This window comes from Dromiciops gliroides, chromosome 2 (assembly GCF_019393635.1).
Source record: "Dromiciops gliroides isolate mDroGli1 chromosome 2, mDroGli1.pri, whole genome shotgun sequence".
Classification (NCBI taxonomy): domain Eukaryota; kingdom Metazoa; phylum Chordata; class Mammalia; order Microbiotheria; family Microbiotheriidae; genus Dromiciops; species Dromiciops gliroides.
The window spans coordinates 310316711-310341602 of record NC_057862.1 but is presented as its reverse complement, the minus strand read 5'-3'; the positions used below and the strand labels follow the sequence as shown (position 1 = coordinate 310341602).

Sequence of the window (24892 nt, the reverse complement as noted above, 5' to 3'; positions counted from 1 at the left end):
TGTCACATATACTTTTGTATCCCCAAGGGTTCGAGACATAGTAGGTGTTCATTAAATATTTGTTGAAATGCTTGAGGTACTATTCCTAGAAGGATTCTTGTCCATTAACATGTATAGAACACATCTCTTGCGCAAATCACAGAACTGAGGACAGTATTAAAGTTCCTGGATCAGATACAACAGATGAGTTTGGGGAGTGGAGAGGGGAGCCACTAGACTTGAAGTCAAAATATTGGGGTTGGACCCTCAGTCTTACACTTTCCTTGTGACGCTGGGCAAATATTTTCCTTCTCTGTAAAATGGGGATAATGGCTAGTCTGTCTTTAGATTCCAATTAAAACTCCACCTTCTACAAAGAAGCCTTTCCTGATCCTTTTTTTTTTTTTGCAGGACAATGAGGGTTAAGTGACTTGCCCAGGGTCACACAGCTAGTAAGTGTCAAGTGTCTGAGGCCGGATTTGAACTCAGGTACTCCTGAATCCAGGGCGGGTGCTTTATCCACTGCACCACCTAGCTGCCCCCAAAGAGGCTTTTTTTTGTTTGTTTGTTTGTTTTTGCAGGGCAATGAGGGTCAAGTGACTTGCTCAGGGTCACACAACTAGTAATTGTCAAGTGTCTGAGGACAGATTTGAACTCAGATTCTATTGAATCCAGGGCCAGTGCTTTATCCACTGCACCATCTAGCTGCCCCCTTTCCTGATCCTTCTTAATGCTAGGACCTTCCCTCTGAGCAGCTTTTAAATTTATCCTGCATGAATATTGTTTGTACATAGTTCTTTGTATTAGTCTCCTCCATTAGACTGTGAGCTCCTTGAGAACAGGATTTTTAGCTGTTTTGCCATTCTTTGTATCTACAGTGCTTAGCGCAGTGCCTGACACATAGTAGGCGCTTCATAAATGCTTGCTGACTTGATTCTGCTTGCTTCGTGGAATTGTTGTGAAGATCAAATTGGGGTAATGGGTTAAAAAGTGCTTTGCAATAATAAGGTAAAATATTTACAGAACCTCAGTATTGAGAGGGACCTCAGAAGCCCTCCAATCCAATCTGAGTTGGAATTTTCCTTGCAACCTCCCTGACAAATAGTTATTCATCATTCATCTGAAAACCTCTATACCTACCAAAGCATCTCATTTGGGCAGCTCAAAATGTAAGGTGTTTTCACTTGAGTTTAGTTGATATCCATTACATACACACCATAACACCTAAGTCTCCACTGTGGTTTATTAAAAAGTTGAAATGGAAGTTAAAAAGATAGGGCGGGGGAGGGAGGAGGAGAAAAGTTAGCTGGGCCAGATTACATATACATGATGGAAATTCATAGCAAAAAAGACATTATCTTGAAAGCATTAAAGGACTATTTAACAAGATATTTTATGGAGGGGAAGGTAAGAAGATAATTGAAAAAAATCATGGATCATATTCATATATTCCAAAGGAGATTGAGAAGGCTCCTGAATCATAGCCTATCTTTTTATCTTTATATAATCTTTTTGAGAATGAGCTACTTGTTTCAATGGTATTCTTTATGAAAATATGAGAAGGGAACAGGCAAGCTTTTGCAAATGATTGTCTACAGAAGAATGTGGTTTTAGCATCATGAAACTGAACAGTGCAGAGAATACAAGGTCTTATCATTTATTATTTGTTGTTTAATAGAACACATTTGACTCATTCGAACAAAGTAAATCCTTGGAGTCTGTCCTCCAAAGAAAAATCTCTAATGCATGTTAAGATTATACAAGATTCCTTGACAAATGAACAAAAAGATACTGTTTAATATCTGATTACTAACATCAAATGATGCATAAAGCAAAGAGATTTCAGATTGGGTAATGGGGAAACAGATTGTGGCATGTGTATTTAATGGAATATTATTGAAATATTATTGAAAAACCAACTGTGATCAATTAAGAGAATCATAAGGAGACTTTTATGAACTGAAGACAGAAGTAAATAGAGTCAAGAAAATAACATGCATGATTGCAGCAATGTAAATAGAAAGCACAATACAATTGAAATGCATAATTATAATGATTAAGTTTCAATCACATAAAAGACAATAAAATGATTTTCCTTTTCATTGGAAAAGTACAGGACTACAGCTATAGAATAATGCATATGCTGACAGACAACACACACGTGTTGTTTGGTTATCTTGAACTTAAAAAAACCCATTTTGTTAAAAAGGGAGCCTCTGGGGGCAGCTAGGTGGTGCAGTGGATAAAGCACTGGCCCTGGATTTAGGAGGACCTGAGTTCAAATCCAGCCTCAGACACTTGACACTTACTAGCTGCGTGACCCTGGGCAAGTCACTTAACTCTCATTGCCCTGCCCCCCAAAAAAGGGAGCCTCTATGGGTAGAGGAGGAATATTTAGAAATGAATATGATACAAAACCAAAAGGCATCATTGGAGATTTTTTCAAAATACAGTAGATACTCAATTAAAAATAATTTTTAAAAAAGCAACAAAGAAATGTGTGCAGGGAAATGGTCCAACTGTCATGGAAGATATCCTAAACAAAATCCAAATGAAAGAAGCTTTCTTTATACATAAGGAGGACCTCTGTATGCTCCTATTTGGGGCTTTGTGTTATTTGAATCAAGAACCTGAAAATTACTGGGTCTCTACAAAAGCCCCAGGATAGCCTCACAATCCATATAGGACAAGCCACATGGACAAAAAGTGCCTATTGTTCAAGTATGTAGTTGGATGGCAAGTCCGAGTCAATGGGTTAGTTCATCAGTACATTTCTGGGCTAGGTAATGGCAATTACCTACCTAGTATTGAAGAGAAAGCTGGTTTATCTTTTGAAAATTAGACAGAGCTTTCCTTTGACCCTGCAACCACTCTGCTTCATGGCCTTATCACCTCAGGCTTGGACTCTTCCAATGGTCTATTTGTTGGTCTCCCTGCTTTGTTTCTCCTCACTTTAGTACATTTTCCACTTAGCTTTCAAATCAAACTTCCTAAAACCCAGGTCTGACAGTATGACTCCCCCCTCCATTCGGTAAACTTCAGTGTTTATCTAATATCCTCAGGATCAAATATCAAATCCTCTGTTTGATTTTTAAAGCCCTATATAGCCAAACCTAGAGTCAAGAAGGCCAGAGTTCAAATCTAGCCTCCAAGACTTCTTCACTGTGTGACCCTGAGAAAGTCACTTAACCCTGTTTGCCTCAGTTTCCTCATTTATAAAATGAGCTGGAAAAGGAAATTGCAAACTACCCTAGTATGTTTTCCAAGAAAACCCCAAAAAGGGGTCATGAAGAGTCAGACATGGCTGAAAATGATCAAACAACAACAAAAATAACTGGGCCCCTTCCTACCTTTCCAGTCTTCTTTCACCTAATTCCCCTCCATGGACTCTGTGATATGGTGACTCTAGCCTTTTTGTTGTTCCTTGAACACAACACTTGATCTCTTGACTCAAAGCATTTTCACTGTATGTCCTCCATTCCTGGAACACTCTCCTTCCTCATCTCCACTTCCTGACTTTTCTGGCTTCCTTCAAGTCTCTGTTAAAGTTCCACATTCTTCAAGAAGATATGGATCCAGGACTACTACATTTTAAGAATCACTACATTTTGTTCATATACATAAGTCTACACTATGGACTACTGGACATTTCAAACCAGCTGTCTTGTAGGCATCTCCCATTCAACATGTCTAAAACAGAACTCATTATTTCCCTCCTCAAACTTAGTTTTTTAAAAATTACTTTCCTATTTCTATAAAGAAAACCACCTTAAACAAAAAAGAAAAGAAAAAAAAAGAAAACCACCTTATTGCCAGTAACCCAGGTTCATAACTTCTTTATTTCATAATGAAAATTCTATGGGCAACTAAGTGGCACAGGGGATGAAGCACTGACCCTGGATTCAGGAGACCTGAGTTCAAATCCAGCCTCAGACACTTGACGATCACTAGCTGCATGACCTTGGGAAAGTCACCTAACCCTCATTGCCCCACCAAAAAGAGAGACAGACAGACAGACAGACAGACAGACAGACAGACAGACAGAGAAATTCTCACCTTCCTTCACCCCACATAGCAATCAGGTGCCAAGTGTTGTCATTTCTACCTTTATGTTGCTTCTTCTATCTGTCCTTGTCTCTCCATGCACATGGCCTATTTCAGGCCCTTAGTACCTCTCCCCCAGACTATTGTAATGCCTCTACATTGATTTCCTAGACCATTTATCAGTGGGAGAAAGGCTGAACAAGTTGTGTTATATTAATGTAATGGAATACTATTGTTCTATAAGAAATGATGAACAGGTGGATTTCAGAAAAACCTGGACTTACATGAACGTATGCATAGGGAAGTGAGCAGAACCAGCAGAACATTGTACACAGTATCAGCAACATTTTGCAATGATCAACTGTTACTGACTTAGCTCTTCTCACCCATACAATAATCCAAGACAATTCCAAAGACTCATGATGAAAAATGCTATCCACATCCAGAGAAAGAACTGATGGCATCTGAATGCAGATCAAAGTATGCTATTTTCATTTTCTTTAGTTTTTTCATAGTTTCCCCCTTTTGTTCCATTTCTTCTTCTTCTTCTTTTTTTTTTAGTGAGGCAATTGGGGTTAAGTGACTTGCCCAGGGTCACACAGCTAGTAAGTGTTAAGTGTCTGAGGCTGGATTTGAACTCACATACTCCTGACTCCAGGGCCGGTGCTCTATCCATTGTGCCACCTAGCTGCCCCTCCATTTCTTCTTATACAACATGACCAATATGGAATTATGTTTTACAAGATTGTACATACATAATCTATATTAAATTATTTATCATCTTAGGGAAGAAGGAAGGCAAGGGGGGAAATTTGAAACTAATTTTTTTATTTAAAAGATTAAAATTTGTCTTTACATGAAATTGGAAAAAATAAAATACAATTTAAAAGAAAAAAATTGATCTCCTTGCCTCACTCACAATCTAATAGGGGAGACAATGGGCAGACAATTCTGTACAAACAAACTATCTCAATTGTGTCTGAATCTCTGTGACCCTTTTTTGGGTGTCCTTGGCAAAGATTGGATTGGTTTGCCATTTTCTTCTCTAGCTCATTTTACAGATGAGAAAACAGGGTTAAGTGACTTTCCCCAGAGTCACATAGCTAGTAAGTGTCTTAGGCCAGATTTGACCTTGGGAAGATGATTCTTTGTGACTTCAGGCCTGGCACTGTATCTATTGTGCCACCTAACTGCCCACTGCCAAACAAGCTATATACAAGATAAGTAGGAAACAAGTAGGAAAGATTTCCTGTAGAAAGTAGGATTTTAGATGGGATTTGAAAAAAGCCAGGGAAGCCAGGAGGTGGAGATAAGTAGAGATAGAATTCTAGGCATGAGGGACAGCCAGTGAAAATGATTGGAGATGAAGTACTGTGTTCAAGGGACAGAAAGGAGGCTGGTGTCATTGGATTAAAGACTATATATAGGGGCAGCTAGGTGGCACAGTGGATAAAGCACCAGCCCTGGAATATAGGGGCAGCTAGGTGGCACAGTGGATAAAGCACCAGCCCTGGATTCAAGAGGACCTGAGTTCAAATCAAGCCTTAGACACTTGATACTTACTAGCTGTGTGACCCTGGGCAAGTCACTTAACCCTCATTGCCCCACAAAAAAGGGGGGGAAAGACTATATATATAAAGTGTAAAAAGACTGGAAAGGTGTGTGTGTGTGGGTAAAGGTCAGGTTACGAAGAATTTTTTCAAGTCAAAGGGAAGGTTTTATATTTGATCCTGGAGGTTATGATAGGGAGCCATTGGAGTTTATTGAGAGGGGTATGAGCTGACATGATCAGACCTGGACTTTAGGAAAATCATTCCAACAACTGAGTGGTGGATAGATCGAAGTGGGAAGAGACTTGTGGTAGACAGATTATTCAGCTATTGTAATAGTTCAGGTGTGAGGTGATAAGGGCCTTTACTAGGCTGGTGGTCTATTCAAGAGATGTTACAAAGGTAAAATCTACAGGCCTTGGCAAAAATAAAAGGATATGAGTGAGTGAGAAAGTGAGGAGTTGAGGATAACACCTAGCTGGTGAGCCTGGTGGACTACGAGGAGGCAGATGCCCTGTACAGTAATAGGGAAGTTCATAAGGGGAAGAGTTTGGCAGCAAAGATAATGAACTCGGTTTTGTAGTTTAAGATGTATACAGAATGTCAAATTCCAGGTGTCCAGGCACTTGGACCTATGAAACAGGAGGTCAGCAAAAAAGCTAGAAGTGCATAGGTAAATTTAAGAATCATCAGAATAAAGATCCTAATTTAAACCATGGGAGCTGATGAGATCATTAAGTGAAATAATTTAAAGGGAAAAGAGAAAAGGGCCTAGGAAAGAGGCTAGTGGAACACCAACAGTTATTGGGTGTGACCTGGACAAAGATCCAGTAAAAGACATAGGATAGAGTAATGTCTAAGAAATCTAGAGAGAAGATAGTATCAAGGAGAAGTGAGTGACCCACAATGTCAAAGATTGAAGAGACGTCTAGAAGGATGAAGGATGAAGATTGAGAAAAAGCCTCTAGATTTGGAAATTAAGAGATCATTGGTAACTTTGGAGAGAGCAATTTTCTGTTGAATGATGAGGTTAGAAAACAGACTGTAAATAGTTAAGAAGATAAGGAGGAAAAAAAGCAGAGGCACCATTGATAGATGGTCTTTTTTTTTTCAGGGCAATAAAGGTTAAATGACTTTCCCAGGGTCACACAGCTAGTGAGTGCCAAATGTCTGAAGCCTAATTTGAACTCAGGTCCTCCTTTATCCACTGTGCCACCTAGCTGCCCCCAATAGATGGTCTTCTAAAGGAGCTTACTCATAAAGGGCAGGAGCACTATAGGATAATACCTGGCAGGAGTAGATGGATCAAGTGAGGGTTTTTTGAAGGTGGGAGAGAAATGGGTATGTTTGTAGGTGCTAGGGAAGCAGTTACTAGGTAAGTGAAATAATGGGGATGATTCGGGGAGGGGGAAGTCCGCTAAAGGAGGTAGGATGGAATAGGATTACTTATTCAGGTAGAGAGGTTTGCCTTGGCAAGGCAAAGGGCTTCCTCATCATGTGGAACAGGGGTGAAGGAGGAAATAGTGACAAAAAGAAGACATTTGAATGATAAAATAAGGAACAGGGTAGAAGAAGGAGCTCTTTGCAAATGGCCTCAGTCTTTTTTTTTCCAGTAAAATATGAGGTAAGGTTTTCAATTGAGAGAATGGGGGAAGCCTACTGAAGAGAGTTTAAAAGGTTTGTAAAAACTTCCATGGTGAATGGAATAGTGAATCCATTAGGAAGGTATTAAAAAATTGCATTGCAACAATGAGGGCCCAGTTGAAATTATGTAAAATAAATTTGTCGAGGACTCAGCACAATTGCATGATTTTTTCCACCTTCATTCTGTAGCACATGCATAGTAGCAAATGAAGTGGAATATGGGAATGATCCAAGGTGTAGATTTCAGGAAAAGATCTGTGATAAGGGCTCAAAAGTAGAGGACAATGTGAAGTTGAACTGATTCACCAAGGGATCAAGATGTGGAAAGGAGAAGAGTATAGGTAGGGCAGAGGCAATGAATGACCTGGGAGAGAATGGAGGGTTGAGGGACTGGTGGTCATAGTGTAGATCAAAGCTTCTTAAACTGTGGGTCCTGACCCCACATGGGGTCACATAACTGAACATGGGGGCCAATCAAAATGTGGTAGTAAATGTTTGATTTGTATGCCTATTTTATATACCTATATACCTGAGGCAGCACAGAAATTTCTCAGGCGAAAAGGGGTTGCAAGTAAAAAAAGTTTAAAAAGCCCTGGTGTACATGAAGAACAGGTTTTGGAAGGCAGAGGGAGAGGTGAAATGCCAATTGACTATGATCAGATAAGGGGATTTCAGAGTTCATGCACATGGAAGTGATGCATTTGTGGGTGATGGCAAAATCAAGAGAATTTGTGTGTGGCTGAGGTGGGGTGGAAAAGTGGGTCATGAGAAATTAGTAAATTTGGGGCAGCTAGGTGGCGAAGTAGATAAAGCACTGGCCCTGGATTCAGGAGGACCTGAGTTCAAATCGGACCTCAGACACTTGACACTTACTAGCTGTGTGACCATGGGCAAGTCACTTAACCCTCATTGCTCTGCAAAAAAAAAAAAGAAAGAAAAAGGAGAAATTAGTAAATTGAGGGACCAACACCGATGTGACAATGCCAACATTAACGAACTCTTGAATTTACTCAAGTATTGAGACAAAATCTGCTTCTCTGCAAACTCCACTTAATGTTCATAGTTCTTCTTCTAAGGTCCTGGAGAATAAAACTAATCCTTTTCCTTATGACAGCCCTTCAGATATTTGAAGGCACCTATCATGCCCCCCCCCCCCCGCCCAAGTCTTCTCCTTTCCTGGCTAAACATCCCTAGCTAATTCATTTATATTTTTTTTGGTGGGTCGATGAGGGTTAAATGACTTTCCCAGGGTCACACAGCTAGTAAGTGTCAAGTGTCTGGGGCTGGATTTGAACTCAGGTCCTTCTGAATCCAGGCCTGGTGCTTTATCCTCTGCACCACCTAGCTGTCCCCCTCCTAGCTAATTCAACTGATCCTGGAATGGCATCATCTCCAGTCCTCTCAAAATCTTGGTCACTCTTCTCAGTACAAGTGCCATCTTATGTCTTTCTAAAAAGATATATTTATACACAATACAATTAGGAACTTTCTTTTAATCTTGCACCATACTATTGGTTTGCCCAGATAGTATTCACTTCTCCCACAAAAGCTGTTCTGAATCATGGTCACATTCAATGTAATAAGGAAGAGAAAGATCTCAAGTGATTCATCTTCATGTCCAATATCTCTTTACCTATAATTTCAACTTCTTCATTGTCTGCCAGACAACAAGAATTAAGTGCCTACTACATGACAAGTACTGTGCTAAACACTAGGGATACAAAAAAGGCAAAAAAATGACCCCACACTGAAGGAGTTCATATTCTAACGGGGGAGACAATATGGAAACAACTATGTACAAGTAAGAGATATATGGTAGAAACTGGAGAAATCAACAGAGGTAAGGCACAGACATTAGGATGGATCAGGGAAAGGTTTCTTGTAGAAGGTAGAATTTTAGCTGGGACTTGAAGGAAGCCAGAGAAGTTAGGAAGTAGAGATGCAGAGGGAAAGAATTCCAGATATGAGGGACAAGGGGTAGCTAGATGGCACAATGGATAGAGCACTGGCCCTGGAGTCAGGGGTACCCGAGTTCAAATCTGGCCTCAGACACTGAACACTCACTAGCTGTGTGACCCTGGGCAAGTCACTTAAACCCAATTGCCTCACTAAAAAAACAAACAAACAGATATGAAGGACAGCCAGTGAAAATTCTCTGACTTGGAGATGGAGTGTTGTATTCAAGGGGTAGCAAGGAGGCCAGTGTCACTGAATCACAGAATGCATGAAGGGAAATAATTTATAAGAAGACCCAAAAGGTTTTTAGGGGTTAGGTCATAAAAGGCTTTTATAGCAAGGTGGTTGCAATGCTGGATGTTGAGAAAGTAATATTGGTAGGCCTTGGCAATAAACTGAATATGGGATGTGAAAGACTGAGAAGTAAGGATCACCCCCAGGTTGTAAGCCTTGGTGACTGGGAGAGTGGTGGTGCTCTTTACAATAATAGGAAAGTTTAGAAAGGGGTATGTTTGGGGGACAGATAATGAGTTCAGTTTTGGAATTTAAGAAGTCTGTGAGACATCCAGTTTCAGGTGACCAATAGGTATTTGAAGATATGAGTCTGGAGATAAAGAAAGAGGTTAAGGCTGGTTAAGTAGATTTGGGAAGCATTAGCAAAGTGATGATAACACAATCAAATGGTAATGATACAACCTATTGAAATAGCATAGAAGGAAAAAAGAAGAGGCCTAGAGAGAGGCCTGTGGGACACCACACAACTCACAGAGGATATGACCTGGACAATGATCCAGCAAAGGAGACTAAGAAGGAATGGTCAGATAGGGAGGAGGAGAACAAGGAGAGAGTGGTGTCCCAAAAACCTAAAGAGAAGAGATTATCAAAGAGAAGAGGTTGATGGACAGTTGTTAAGGCCACAGGGAGGCCAAGAAGTATGAAGTTTGAGAAAAGTACACTAGATTTGGAAATTAAGAAATCATTGGTAACTTTAGAGAGAGCAGTTTCAGTTGAATGATGAGGTTAAAAGTTAGATTGTAGAGAGCTAAGAAGAGAATAAGAGGAAAGGGAAGTGGAAGCATCGAATATAGATGACCTTCTCAAGGAATTTTGCCACAAAAGTCAGGCGAGCTATGGCATGATAGTTAGTAGGAATATACAGATCAAGGGAGGGATTTTTTTTTTAGGATGGGGAAAACATGGACATGTTTGTAGGCAGTAGGGAGGAGCCAGTGGACAGAGAGATTGAAGATAAGTAAAAAAGTAGAAATGATAGTGGGGACAATCTGCTGGAGAAGATGGGATAGAATGGGATCACTTGCACATGTAGAAGGGTTTGCCTTGGCAAGGAGGTGATAGTGGCAATACATATCTGAGTGATGTGAGATGAGGAACAGGGTAGAAAAGGGAGCTCTTCAAATGGCATTGGCTTTTTTCAGTGAAATATGTGGCAGGGTTGTCAGCTATAAGATAGGGGTGGTGGGAGCTATGGGAAGCTTGAGAAGAGTTGAAATGGTTTGGGGGCAGCTAGGTGGCACAGTGGATAGAGCACTGGCCCTGGATTCAGGAGTACCTGAGTTCAAATCCGGCCTCAGACACTTAACACTTACTAGCTGTGTGACCCTGGGCAAGTCACTTAACCCCAATTGCCTCACCAAAAACAAAAAAGAAAAATAAATGGTTTGGAAAAACCGCTCTACTGAGTATGATTGTTAATCCATTAAGGAAGTATAAAAGGATTTCCTTGCATCAATGAGGGCCTAAATTTGTCATGTACCCATTCTACACAGTTTTAGAACTTCACTTTCAGGACTATTTCCAAATTTCCTGATTTATCACAGAAATCAGAGTCACTGGATTTCCAATCCTGATTATGGGTCAGGTACACTCAGAAAGAAGACAAGTCATAAAGCCAACATTCCTTCCCTATGACTGTAGAGCACAATACCATCCTCCCAGTCCCCTGGGCTCGAAACCTAAGAGTCATCATGGATTCTTCACTCTTTCACCTCGCTGACCCCCTCCCCTCTGTTAACTCCATATCCAATCTATTGTTAAGGCCTGCTGATTTCACTTTTGCAACATATCTCTTATATTCCCCCTTCTCTCTGACACTGTCATCCCTCTGGTATAGGCTCTCATCACTTCACACCTGGACTATTGCAAACCCTGCTGGTGAGTCAGCTTGTCTCAAGTCTCTCCCTGCTCTAATCCATCCTCCATTCAACCACTTAAAGTGATATTCCTAAAACACAGGTCTTATTATGTCCCCCTCCTACTTAATAAATGCCAATGGCTCCTTATTGTTTCCAGGATCAAATACAAAATGATCTGTTGGGCATTCAAAGCCCTTTATAACCTAAACCACTCCTACCTTTCCAGTTTCTTTACATCTCACTCCCCAATATGTACTCTTTGACTCAGTGACACTGGCCTCCTGGCTGTTCCATGAACAAACAAAAAATCTCTGGGTTCTGGGCATTTTCTCTGGCTGTTTTCCTTGCCTAGAGTGCTTTCCCTCCTCCACTCCACCTATTGACCTCTCTGTCCTCCTTTAAGTCCCAACTAAAATCCTGTGTGTTATTGGAAGCCTTCCCTAACCCCTCTTAATTCTAGTACTTTCCCTTTGTTAAATATTTCCTATTTATCCTGTATATAGCTTTCTGTGTATAAATTTGTTTGCATATTGTCTCCTCCATTAGATTGTAATATCCTTAAGAGCAGGGACCATTTTTTGCCTCTTTTTGCATCCCAAGCACCTAGCACAGTGCCTGCCACATAGTAGGTGCTTAATAAATATTTATTGAGGGGCAGCTAGGTGGGGCAGTGGGTAGAGCACTGGCCCTGGATTCAGGAGGACCTGAGTTCAAATCTGGCCTCAGACACTTGACACTTACTAGCTGTGTGACCCTGGGCAAGTCACTTAACCCTCATTGCCCCACAAAAATAAATAAATAAAATTATTCATTGCTTCAGAAAAGTGGGCAGTTTAATGCAACATTCTTAGGATCACAGAGTCACAGAATCTCAAGCTGGTAGTTGGGATATCATCTCCTCTAATCCCTCTTTTTTTACATATAACAAAATTGAAGTCCAGAAAGAATTTCCTTATCCAAAATTATGTAGTTAAGTAACACAGCTGGGACTTCACTCCTGGTCCTCTACCTCCAAACCCTGGGTTCTTTCCATATAATACACATTCAAAGAATTACAGATTCAGAGCTGGGACAGCCCTTAGAGAGCATCTGGTCCAACTCTTCCTCTTTGTAGATGAGGAAACTGACATTAAGAAAAGTTCAATATCTTGCCCAGAGTCACAGAGGAAATAGTAGCCCTGGGAGCCAAACCTAGCCCCTTTGAGTGACTCCAACTCCATTCCTTTCATACCATATCAGTCAACTCAAAAGTCAGTATTTAGGACAAAAGGCATGAGTTCGATGTTAACTTCTCTCCAGTACTATCCAGAAAGTCCCATCATTTCCCTTTGAGTCCCTTTCTGGTATTAAACCAGTGAAACTTTGGGCAGCTAGGTGGCGCAGTGTATAGAGCACTGGCCCTGGAGTCAGGAGTACCTGAGTTCAAATCTGGCCTCAGACACTTAACACTTACTAGCTGTGTGACCCTGGGCAAGTCACTTAACCCCAATTGCCTCACTTAAAAACAAAAAACAAAAAAACCCAGTGAAACTTTGTTCAATGGTACCATATTCACAGTGTGTGTGTGTGTGTGTGTGTGTGTGTGTGTGTGTGTGTGTGTGAAGCTCCAATACATTTAACGTGACCATACAATTCCTCTCTGTGCCTTGGGAGGAAATGAGGCCCTGATGGAAGCAATGTCATGCTTGGAAGTCATCACTGTCTACTGAAGCAACAGTTTGTCCTAATGAACTTCAAGAATAAATACAATTTCTGGAAACCCATTTTTGGTGAACAAACTGAACTATGGCTATGCAATATATCTGGCTTGGTTTGCAGTGTTCCATACATATGGAAGGGAAATGGAAGTGCTGGTGAACTGGACCAGTCCCTGCTAAAGCCTTAATCCTTAAAATTCATTCCCAGGCAATCAATTATATGTAGGAAAAAAATTCTATTAAAGACGCTATCAAGAGATTGAAAAAGTGGGGGTGGGAATGATGGAGGAAGGATTAATATGTAATCTTTCTAAAATCCATGTTAAGCAATGACCCTGTAATTCAATGATTAAATTTTAATCTCCTATATTTGAGTGGTCAATTTTGTCAGATTATTTGGAGTTAAATATCATAATTGCAGACAATTCACCACCATATTCTTGATTTGCTACCTTCATAAAAACATATCAACAAAACAAATACCTATTTACAATAATTTTTAAAAAATTTGTAAGGAATGGGATAATCCAGGTACTATGAACAGCTAGATTGGTGTCCCTGTCTTATGCTATAAGGGAAGGGGAAGGAAGGCAAAGGGAATAAGCATTTATATAGGACCTGCTATGTGCTATGCACTCTGCTAAGTGCTTTACAAATATTATCTTGTTTTATCCTCACAACAACCCTGCAAAGTAGGTGTAGTTATTATCTCCATTTAACAGTTGAAAAAAACTGAGGCAATACAGCTAGTAAGTATCTGAAGCTAGATTTGAATTCAGGTCTTCCTGATTTCAGGACTTGTGCTCTATCCACTGTACCACCTAGCTGCCTCAAGAACACACGCACATTCACACCCATGTATTTGTATAGTATGTATATGTATGCATGTGTGTGTAGGTCTCCAAATATGTATGCATATAAAATGGGATATGTTATATATCTATAATATATACACATGCATGTCTATATCTTTATATGAATACATATATACAATATACTAGATATATACACATACATAAACATATACATTGCTTCCAGGATAAAATTGAAAATGTTCTGTTTGGCTTTCAAAGTCTTTTATAACCTAGTTCCCTCCTACTTTTTCAGTCTTCTTACACCTTACTCCTCAGCATATGCTCTTTAGTTCAGTAATAAACATTCATACATTCAGCAATATACTTTCACAACCAGTATACATTGCTCCAATACACAGAATACATACATATACATGTACACACACATGCGTACACACTTATATACACTGCATATGCATATGTACACACATGCACACGCACATATATGCATGCATGCATGCATATGCCTGAGGCATGTAGAAGCCAAGTGAGAATGATTTTTTTTTCCAAGGGTCAAACAGCTAATAAATCTTGATTTGCTATCAGAGGTGGGATTTGAATTCAGCTAAGGATTAATGAACAAACTGAATGCCTTAACTTTCATGAGCCTCTGAAGCTTATGTGAACTTCAGATCTTCATATAAAAACACATTTATGAAAATAAAAAATTTCTTTTAGGTTGAGGAACCCTGAACTCCAGAACTGTTTGGTGGTTGAGCAAAGTACCATATTTTCATAGGGAAAAGACAGACACAACAATAAACCTACATTAGAAACATAGACATCTCAATCGCATAGTGGCTACAGTTTGGTACTTTAGAGTCAGGAACATCTCCATTCAAATCCTGCTTCAGACCACTTACCAGTTGTGTGACCTTAGGCAAGTGGTTTAATCTCTTTCAGCCTGGTGTGGATAATAATAGCAACTATCTCACCAGGGTGTTTGTTATAAGGGACAAATGTGATAACATATAAGTGCTTCGCAAACCTTAAAGTGATATATAAATTGAAAAATTGGAGAATCATGAATTCCAAAGTGGTATATAAATTGAAAAATTGGAGAATCATGAATTCCAAAGCTGTTTGGTGACTGTTGAGAAATTGGTTGTTGTCTGGTTATGGCCTAGCCAACATTAATGAAAATTTGAGAAATGTACTAGATGGTCACTATAAGTGGAGGTCTCTCTTTTTTTTTTTTTTTAGTGAGGCAATTGGGGTTAAGTGACCTGCCCAGGGTCACACAGCTAGTAAGTGTTAAGTGTCTGAGGCCAGATTTGAACCCAGATACTCCTGACTCCAGGGCCGGTGCTCTATCCACTGCGCCACCTAGCTGCCCCGGGAGGTCTCTCTTCAAGGGGACCCAGACTTGAACCAGGAAGTGTTGTGGAATGGAAATGCTAAAACTTTGTCCTCCCACCTACTGCCTCTGTGGCAAGCATCAGATCTGAGGCCCTGAGGGAATGGAATTGGAAAGGCTTCTTCTAGGCCTAGGCTTATGGGTCCCCTGCTTTTTCTGAAAGAAACTGATTAACATTGACTTTCAATAACTCCCTAATGATAAGGGGCTGTGTCCTCCAGTGAGATGTCAAACACAACTATCAAAATTTATTTTTAAAAATCAACAGCTACTTGTTTTAGGTTCATTTTAGTACATGGTTTACAGAATCTTAAAACTATCACATAGGGGCAGCTAGGTGGCGCAGTGGATAGAGCACCGGCCCTGGAATCAGGAGTACCTGAGTTCAAATCCGGCCTCAGACGCTTGACACTTACTAGCTGTGGGACCCTGGGCAAGTCACTTAACCCCAATTGCCTCACCAAAAAAAAAAAAACAAAAACAAAAAACCAAAAAACTATCACATACCTAGAGGAACTCCTTGACTTCTCTCTAAAACAATAAGCACAAAAGTAAAACTAAACTTGCCTAGTTTAAAATCTAGAATTTGGCTAGTATTGTTAAATAGAAAGAGAGACTGGACTTGTGATTTTGTTGGTATGGAAATTCCTGAGTGAGGAAACTTCTACCGATGCAGAGCAACAATGTATAGTCTTAGGTAGCTAGAGAGCCTAGGGTCATACAGTCTGGAGATTATCTCTATTTCTATCTCTATCTCCATCTCCATCTCTATATCTGTATCTCCAGACTGTATGACCCTTTACATACATACACACACACACACACACACACACACACACACACGCGCGCGCGCGCACGCGCACACACCCCTTATATATCTATATCCACTATAACGACTCTCTAAATTACTGCTAAAAGAAAAGTGGTATGAAGAATAAAGAATTCTATCTTAGCTATGGTGCATACATGATCCCAATCCTTCAGCTTTACCAGTTTATATGATGACATTGAGCAGAATACAGGGAAGGGCAATCTCAACTTCAGGTCACTTTCAGAAATTCAAATCCATTGACTCAGTTAAAATAGACCACCTTTACCATACAAAAGAACACTGTCTCTGGAGTAATGGGTTCCAATCCCAATTCTGATACCTTTGTGACCTGGGGCAAATCATGTAACCTCTGAGCCTCAATATCCTCATTTGTAAAATGAGGGGATTGGATTGGATGAACTCTAAGCTCTAAATAGAAGATTCCTTAATATTAACTTTAAAACTTCTGATAATGGTCAATGATTATAATTTCTGAAGCACACCTCTTACAATTTCATTCATCCGACATTTATTAAGTTCCTACCATGTGCTAGAATCAGGCCGGTTACAAAGTCAGAAATGAAAATAGTCCCTGCTCTCAAGGAACTTGTATCTTTGGGGAAACTTACATGCCACCTCTTTGGAATTGCAAGGGCCATAAACTGTTGACCCATGAAAGTTATTACTATAATTCATGACACCTTTATTTCATACAAATGTATTTTCTTTCCATTACTGTAATGAAGAGGGAGAAGAAATAAGCTAAATTGCTCTACATTTTAAAAGGTACATAAATGGATATTTATATAGATCATTAAGGTTACAGGTTTTTTCCCCCACATACATTATTTCACTTGCTCTTATAAGGACAGATTCTCTTCATCACAGTATTGAGAAGCACATTTCCAGTTTCAATATCTATAACCCCCTAAAGTCTAGTCACTTTGCCACATAATTATTCTTACAAGTTTGGGCAAACTGTCCAGAACTTTAAAAGTGTAACATGATCTGTACATGTTAACAATGAACAATTATAGGCTTCATCACTAGGGCCATTCCAATAAGGTTTAAATTGTCTCCTTGGTAGGAGAAAACACTTTATTTGGCCACTATTTGAACTAGAAAATGTTTTTAAAGGTTAGTTGTCCATCAAATTGCTTAGTAGCCATAGATGAGAATTGTACTTAATGGGTCTGGCAGGAGCCACTAGCAGCAGATGAAAACTAGGGAAGCTATTGGTTGCTATGGTGATGGTGGCAGAGATGTGACAGCCTTGTGGGGGAAGAGTTGGAGGAAAGGCCACTATGCTGGCAAAAACATCTATTGTTCTGATGAATCAGTATTTTTTAAAAATCCAACCCAGAAAAGGGGGTGTCTGAAAAATTCTAAGCTTAGTGGAGGAAAAATATAAGGGATTGTAGATTGGTTGATGTTATAAAAAAAATAAACAAAAGAAGAGTGGCACCTATAAGCTGCTGATAAGAACCTTGTAAATTATTTGGAAATGTAGTGGAAACACCCTCAGGATATAGCCATACGTTTTAGAATGGAAACAAGAGAACATGAAGCATTTCTTTGTAGACATTTCTCCATTTTCAAATATAACAGCTTTAAGCAGAGACTATCAGGTGAATTGTTTAAATCCACATTGAAATGCAATATGAACATAGATTCAAGTGGAAGGCCACTTGAATGTAAACATAAAAATAATTGGTAAAATTATAAGCAAGGCAGATCCTTAGAGCTGGGTGAAATTGGGTTGCAAGAATTCTCAGAGGTGGGGAAAAGGTGTTGAAGTGGGAATAGATTTTGATTGTTCCTTAGTTCCCAAATTGTATCTCTCTTTTTTTTTTTCAGGGCAATGAGGGTTAAGTGACTTGCCCAGGGTCACACAGCTAGTGTCAAGTGTCTGAGACCGGATTTGAACTCAGGTCCTTTTGAATCCAGGGCTAGTGCTTTGTCCACTGTGCCACCTAGCTGCCTCCCCCACCAAAGTGTATCTTGAAAGAAAAAAAAAAACAGAAAGACACAGGAGAGGAAGGGGATAAAGAATTCAGCCCAACCACATTCCCAATAATAGCTAGATAAAGACATGTTGAGAAGCCTATAAAGTATTATCAACCAGGGGAATGAATGGCAGAATAAATAATCCTACTCTAGTGACTAGTCAGTTCCAAAATTTTCCTCTGCTGTCCTTAGGTATTCCCTGACTATCTTAGCTGAAAATATCTCCTTCTACAGATTTCCAACAGTACTTTTGTCCCATCTCACTCTGTTATATGATAATTCTTTGCTTGACTATTAGAGTGTAAGAATCTTGATAAGAGGGCCTCTGTATCCCCAGCACTAGCAATTAAAAAAACAAACAAACCAGAAACTCTCTCAGACTATAGGGTACAAAGAAAGTGCCAATCTGTACTAGTAGAGGAAGTTTCTCATAGTTCCCTATTTTAAAAAAGAAAGAAACAAACAAATCAAAAAACTAACATTCATGTCATGTTTTAAAGTCTGCAAAGTGCTCTACATTGTTAATTCATTTGATCCTCACAACAACCCTTGAGGTAGGTCCTATTATTTTCCCCATTTTACAGATGAGTAAATTGAGCTAAGAGATGATATGGTGGGAAATGGGGTACGGGTTGGGTTAGGGATTGGGGTTCTTGGGAATTCCTCTTTAAAGAATTACACCCTCTTGCACACAAAATGTAGTTAGAATAAGGTGATGGTTTATTTAGGAGCAAGGGAAGGGAAGGGTTGGGGGAGGGAAACCATGAAAGAAATCCTTGGACTTTTCATGGGGAGATTTGGCATAAAGCACATGGCTCAGAGGTACCAAATCTCCCCGAACAGGAGACTGAAAGGTACTTTTATAGAGGACTGATGGGGGTGGACCATCTGCCCGTGAAAAGTTCCTTTAGTGAGAGAGGACCATCCCGCACTGGTGGTAGCTGGGGGAATTGGGTGAGGAGTGGAGGACCATCCCCCACTGGTAGTGACTAAAGGAATTGGGTGAGGGGTGGCTACGGATCCCTCTTCAGAATGCAAAGGCCACAGTCACACCCAAATTTATCTCCTCAGGGTAAGGGAGACCAGAATGAAGGGTAGGAATCCCAAGATAGCTCAGTCTGATTTGGTTCAGTTTATCTCTCTAGGCGTTATCTGTCCTCTGGTTTATTTTCTCAAGGAGAAGATTCCTTGGTGTGCCCCAGAGAACGTCTGGGGTGCTCTGTACCCCATAACAGAGAGGTTAAGTAACTTGTCTAGGGTCACACAGCTAGTAAGTATCTAAAGGAGAATTTTAACTCAGATCTTCCTGACTCAAGTCTCTCTCTGTGTCTCTGTCTCTGTCTCTCTCTTCCCCCACATATATCCCATACATCAGCTAAACAAGTGGTAGGTTATAAAAATCAACATAATCTATTGTTTTATTGAGAAAAGCTTATTCATAGGATCATTTAGCCGATCATGCAAAGAACTGGGAGTGACCTTAAAGATATTGTACATTTTATATACCAGAAGCTGAGACTCTGAGACTAGATGCAGGAGACCAACCTAGGTGAATTACTTAATGATGGCAGGGCATGGTACAGTCTAGACTTAGGAGTTATTAAATTTCAGTCTGGGAATTTTCTTTTAAAAATAAATTTTGAGGGGGCAGCTATGTGACATAGTAGATAGAGCACTGGTCCTGGAGTCAGGAAGACCTGAGTTCAAATTCTGCCTCAGACACTTAACTTACTAGCTGTGTGACCCTGGGCAAGTCACTTTACCCCAATTGCCTCACCCCCCCCTCCAAATTAAATAAATAAATAAATTTTGATAACTGTATTTCAATGTAATTGGTTTCCTTTGTAATCCTGTTTATTTTATTTTATATATTTAAAAACTAATTATTCTGAGGAGAGATCATAAACATTACTACAATGCTAAAGGGGCCCATGACACAAAGGTTAAGAACTCATGGTCTACAGGAAAACATTGTGCACAGTGACAGCAATATTGTTCAATGAAGAACTGTGAATGACTTAGGTATTCTCAGCAATATAACGATCCAAGACAATCCCAAAGGACTCATGATGAAGCATACTATCCACCTCCAGAGAAAGAACTGATATTTCTTGAATACAGACCAAAGCATGCTGTTTTTTACTTTATTTTTTCTTTTATTCAAATCTTCTTATACAAAAGACAAATATGGTAATATTTTACATAATTACACATATATAACCTCTATCTGCTTGCCACTTCAGGAAGGGAGGAGGAGAAGGAGGGATAGGATTTGGAACTCAAAACTTTAAATAAAAATGTTTATCAAAGAAAAAAAGCAAAAATCAGAAAAGGAAAAAGAACTGGTCTAGAGAGAGGAAAGCCCTGAGACTTTTATTTCTTAAGAGTTCACTGAGAGGGATATTAGGTTCATTTTCAGAAAAGTTCCTTCTAGACAAGTGATTCTCAAAATGGCATCCAGGTATCACTGGAAATCCCAAGACCTTTTCAGGGGGTTCACAAGGTCAGACTAAGCTCATAATCTAAGTGGGGAGACAAAGTGCAAACAATTCTGTACAAATGAACTATAAGACTAAGATGTTTTCATTTCTAATTTGGTAAATGTCAATAGAAATAGAAATAATTCACATATACAAAGCTCTTGTGGTGGTGGGGAGTCCTCAATAATTTTAAAGAATGCAATGAGATCATAGGATCAAAAAATAAAACTGCTACTGCATCCCAGCAGCTTACTCTCTCCTTTTCTATCTCATTAGAGGATGGTCCTGTACAACAAGAAGCTACACTTACTCAATTCCTTCTCTCCCCCTCCCCCTGGCTGCATTTCTGACTCTCCAGACTGTACCAACATGATGTGGGTGTCTCCCCTACACTCCCAATTTTCAGCTTCCTTTTTTTTCTCTTGGCTTCCATTCCATTAGAATGTAAACTTCTTGAACATAGGGGCTGTCTTTGTTTTTGCTTGTATTTGTATCTACTGTGTTTAGCACAGTTCTTAGTTAAATGCTTAATCAATGCTTGTAACTTGCCTGCCTTTAATTAGTAGTAGCCCAACATCCTATTCTTTGTTGCTAAGATTCTTGTCTTTTCTTGGATTCTGAGTGTAGGAAGCTAGTTACATTGGGTATCAGGGGCCAAGTCTGAATATGCCATATTATCTCATTATTTTGAGTACCTTTTAGGGCTAGCATCCACAGGCCTATTATAATAACACAGCTAGACAGACATTGGGGAGATCTCTCTGCCATCAACATCTAATTTTACTTCCTCAACTCTATTTTTTTCTAAAGATGAATTCTGTTCCCTCATACCATCTTTTAAAGTAAAAGCCCCCAAATCAGTAACATGCTCCAATCTATAACACATTGAATAATATCACAGAAGCTCAAATGTTTAATTATATAATGGAAAACTTTGCAAGCAAATTATGATTAGATATCCACCAACTTATGAAGTGTTTTGTGCTGTTTGTTGAGTAGAATATTGTGATTACACTATTTGGATCTATTTTATTATAAGAGATAAAATGTAGTCAATTCTTTACTCTTGCTTTTACTCACATATATGATTAAAATATAAATTAGAACTAAATTTTAGTCTGTTAACAATGTAACCCTGAGTAAGTCACTTAATTTCCATGTACCTCTGTTCCCTTGTATATAATAATAATAATAATAATAATAATAACTTAAATATATATAGGTCTCCACAGTACAATACAGTATCTTATTTTATCCCCAAAATACCATCTCATGAGTGTCCTGCCATGGAGGTGAGTGAAGAGAGTACCATTCCATTAAGTTTCCGGGCTAGTCTTTTGCCATGGGGGCAAAGAGAGTAACAACATTTAATCTTTTCCAAGTACTTGTCCCATCACCTGAACTGCCCAAGACTCTGAAAGGACTTTATCCTGAGGTAAAATCTTATAGACATTGAAAATCAGGGGCAGCTAGGTGGCACAGTGGATAGAGCACCGGCCCTGGAGTCAGGAGTACATGAGTTCAAATCCGGCCTCAGACACTTAACACTTACTAGCTGTGTGACCCTGGGCAAGTCACTTAACCCTAATTGCCTCACTTAAAAAAAAAGAAGAAGAAAATCAATCTAAAAATTTCCCTCAATGATGAACAAATCCCTCCCCCTTCCCAGATCATACTGTCACCATCCCAATGATTCTGAACATAGGTCATTGTTGTCTTGATTAGATCATTATTGATAAACACTGTGCCCCCACTTCCTGATCCCTTATTCCATTCCCCTTAAACTTCCCCAAAGTCTCATTCCAAAGCTACCCACCCCTTCCATAACACCCTCTGGAATGCTTGATCCATAGGCAACAAACTTGCTTTCATCTTTTCATTTCTCACTCCTTCTATCTTTGGCTTTCACAGAAACCTCCAGATGACACAGGCTCCCTGATTATCCTTTCCAGCAATGGGCTGCACTTTGATTCATACCCTCCCTGCCACTCACTGGTCAAGGTAGAGGAGGTAGAATTCTCCTTTCTTCCCATTGCTACTGTTCTTTACCACTATAACTCAGTAATCTCTCCTCACTTGAGGTTCACTCAATCCATATCTACCACCAAATAAAATTTCTGGTAGCTGTTGCAACCGACTTCCAGGATGGTCCTCTTCCTTCCTCAATGAATTCAGTATTTAACTCACAATCTTTCCTCTTCAATTACTGCTATCATACTAGGAGATTTCAATATACATTTTGATACTTCCTCTAATACCCTAACCCTCAGTTCCTCAAATTACTAATTTCCCATTACCTATACCTCTATCCCACCTGAGACACATAAAGATAGTTTTGCTATCAACCACAAAGGCATCACTTCCCTGTTAATAATTCTACCTCTTCTGCCTTCCAAAACCAAACCTTTTCCTACACTATGACCTCCAATTTCAAACCTTCAGTTCTTACCCCAGGCCATCATTTCTTCACTGGCTATACTCTCCCCTTTTTCCTGTCATGAACTCTTTTTTTTTTTACATATAAGGTATTTTATTTTTTCCATTACATGTAAAGATAGCTCTCAACTTTTGTTTATACAAGCTTTACAATTTCAGACTTTTCTCCCTCCCTCCCCTCCCTCCCCCTTCCCCTAGACAGCAGGTAATCTGATATAGGTTATATCTATATATCTATATACATATAGATATATATCTATACACACACACACATATATATATATATACATAATAACATTAATCCTATTTCTGCCTTAGTCCTGTTATAAGAGAAAAAATCAGAGCAATGATGAAAAACCTCAAAAGAGAAAAAACAACAACAACACCAAAACCAAAAGAAATAGTATGGTTCATTCAGCATCTATACTCCACAGTTCTTTTTTTTTTCTTGGATTTTAAGATCCTCTTCTATCATGAGTTCCCTGGAACTCTTCTGTACCATTGCATTGGTGAGAAGAATATAGTCCATCACAGTAGATCAACACTCAATGTTAATGATACTTTGTACAATGTTCTTCTGGTTCTGCTCATCTCACTCATCATCAGCTCACTTAAGACCCTCCAGGTTTCTCTGAAGTCCTCCTGCTCATCATTTCTTACAGCACAATAGTATTCCATTGTATTCATATACCACAACTTGTCCAGCCATTCCCCAATTGATGGGCACCCCCTTAACTTCCAATTCCTTGCTACCACGTAGCTATAAATATTTTTGTACATGTGGGTCCCTTTCCCCTTTCCATGATTTCTTTGGGAAAAAGACCTAAAAGTGGTATTGCTGGGTCAAAGGGTATGCACAGCTTTATCACCCTTTGGGCATAATTCCAAATTGCTCTCCAGAATGGTTGGATCAGTTCACAGCTCCACCAACAATGAATTAGTGTTCCAATTTTCCCACAATTTCTCCAACATTTTATTATTTTCCTTTTTTGCCATTTTAGCCAATCTGATAGGTGTCAGGTGGTATCTCAGAGTTGTTTTAATTTGCATCTCTCTAATCATTAGAGATTTAGAGCATTTTTTCATATGGGAATAGATAGCTTTGGTTTCTTCATCAGAAAACTGCCTGTTCATATCCTTTGACCATTTCTCAATTGGGGAATGTCATGAACTCTTGAAAGTGAACCAGTTCAACTTTATACTATCCTCTTCCATTATTCCATTGAGTCCCATGTCTCCTTATCTTATCAAAGATCATGCTCTGCCAAGTCTCAACCTTAGATCACTCCTACCATCCCCTGTCTTTCCTCCTATGCTTGTGGTGTTGTTGTTGTTTGTCCTTTGTTCTCAAAGGAGGAGCTAGACATCTGGGTGGTGTCATGACTTGCAGTGAATTGGAGTTAAGTGAGGGAGGGCTGTGCAAGATCACTAACCTTACTCAGTCTTCCAGAGTCATCTGGGTCCAGTGGCAAGATATACATCGGAATGACTGGAAATGGTCCCAGATGTTTAAGGGTTTGGGGGTTAAGAGACTTGGCAAGGTTAGTAAGTATCTGAGGCAAGATTTGAACTCAGGTCCTCCCAACTTCAGGGCCAGTGATCTATCCACTGTGCCACCTAGCTGCCCCCCCCACCCACCCATGCATGTGCTGCTGAATGAAGAAGAAAATCATGAACTCACACTAAAGGGGTCTACTACAGATTTATGTTACATAAAGTCAGCTGAACAATCACTGCTGCAAGAAAATACTTGTACACATCCTGAATTAACTCACTCCCACTTACTACAATAGCTTTTCCAAACTTTTTCATTCCTCCTTAAATCTCCTCATGGATTTCATTACCACTGTTTTCTCAGTTGAGAACCTTGCCTCATATTTCATTGAAACTTGAGACCATGTACCAAGAGTTCCCTCTTCTCCCT

General features: G+C 39.5%; 1 protein-coding gene across 24 annotated transcripts in view; it reads right to left on the bottom strand.

The window, feature by feature from the left end:
• The window catches only part of LOC122740066 (protocadherin gamma-C4), a 249367-nt gene that overhangs the window by 33973 nt on the left and 190502 nt on the right, over positions 1–24892 (bottom strand). The gene's annotated exons all lie outside the window — the stretch shown is intronic.